Here is a 1,967-nt window from a genome sequence, read left to right as displayed (position 1 = left end):
TCAGTGTCAAGGCATAACATGTAACGATCCGTGTATTCATGCGCACTAAAGTCTTAATCTTCTCCAAGAATATTGAGAATTAACCGCAGCAAAATATTATGCACAATATCAATTGCATATCTACTTTAGACTCTTAATTGTCCGTCTCATTATTTTTCTTTGTTACTATGTTTACCATGATCAAACAATCTAGAAATTTTAGATACATATTTTTCTAATCATACATAAAAAAATAGAACTTACGCAAAAATAAGATATAGGTTAAAACACGAAAGTTGTTGTTTTATTTCTGTTTATAATTTGCAAAATAGTTTAAAATAATATTATTTATGGATGTTTAGCAAATTAATCTACGGTTACACAAGCATTGGAGTCTGGTGTCAATATCACAATTGTTCAAGAGGTTTTCATTAACAGTCTACGTATACAGTGCCTTGAAAACATATTCACCCTCTACCAATAATGTCACATTTTGATGAAATACAAATAATATAAACATTTTTTTTATGAACTTGTTTTTATTTAAAATTCTAATGATCAAACTTAATACTGTTATGTGTGAAGGAAGTTGAATGTCAGCAAAACCTGCAAAGAAAATATATAAATTGAAATTTGCTGATTGCATGAGCATTCAGCCCCTTATGTCAGTACTTGGTGGAAGCACCTTTGGTAACAATTACTGCTGTGCGTATTTATGGATAGGTCTCTACCAGCTTTGCACAATGGGACGGTGCAATTTTTGCCTATTCTTTCCGGTCAAATTGCTCCAATTCTGAGTGGTTCGTTGGGGATCGTTGATGGACTGCAATCTCTACGTCTTGTCATGAATTTTCTATTGGATTCAAGTCAGGTCTTTGCCTGGGGTACTCCAGGATATTCACTTTCTTATTTTGAAACCACTCGAGTGCAGCTTTGGCCTTGTGCTTCGGGTCATTGTCCTACTAAAATGTGAATTTTCGACCAAGTTTTAGATTCTTGGCTGACTCAAGCAGGTTTTCCTCTAGGATTTGCCTGTACTTTGCACCATCCATTTTCCCATCAATCCTGACAAGCTTCCCAGTCTCTACTAATGAGAAGCATCCCCATAACATGATGCTGAATTTAAACCAAAAAGCTCAATTTTTGTTTCATGTGACCACAAAACCATCTGCCACAGGTCTGCAGTATAATTTACATGCTTTGTCGCAAACTCCATAGGAGATTTAAGATAAATCTTTTTCAGTAATGGCTTCTTTCTTCCATTTGCCCATACAGGCCAGTTTTGTGTAGGGACCGGGATATTGTGGATATATGAACATTGACTCCTATCTCAGACATGGAACCTTGCAAATCTTTCAGAGTCACTATTGGCTTCGCAGTGGCATTCCTAACCAATTTCCTGCTTGCCCAGCTACTTAATTTGGAAGGACGGCCTGAACTGGGTCTTCCAAGAGATGATAAGGGATTTTGAAACTTTCTTGTAAACTTCTCCAGATCTGTGTTTCTCTACCACTTTATCCCTGATTTGTTTGGAAAGCTCCTTGGTCTTCATGGTTGGTTTATCTTATCACTTTGTGAGTTGTGGCTTGAACAGATGCCTTTAGTCTGAAGTCAAGTTAAACCACTTTGATTACATCTAGACAGAAACCATTACACTAATTTTGTGACCTTTCAAACTCATTTTTTGCACTTGAACTGATTAAGGGTTGACATAGCATTAGGGTTGAATACTTATGCAATTGAGAATATTCTAATTTTCTTAGAAAACCTAACTTACTTGTATAATATCAGTGTTTTAAGCTTTCAGTCTATTTTCATGCCCATGAGCTCAATAGTTACTCACACTGGTCCCCACAACTTTGCATAATGTCCTGTCACACCACAGAGCTTCTGTATAGCTTCTGATACTCCTTTGTGATCCAGCACCTTGATGCTCACAAGGGTTTGCTGAGATGAAGAATCTATGACAAAGTTGCACCTTTGGCCAT

Source organism: Limulus polyphemus, unplaced genomic scaffold (assembly GCF_000517525.1).
Source record: "Limulus polyphemus unplaced genomic scaffold, Limulus_polyphemus-2.1.2 Scaffold1296, whole genome shotgun sequence".
NCBI lineage: Eukaryota > Metazoa > Arthropoda > Merostomata > Xiphosura > Limulidae > Limulus > Limulus polyphemus.
The sequence above is the reverse complement of the archived record's forward strand: the minus strand, read 5'-3'. Positions refer to the sequence as shown.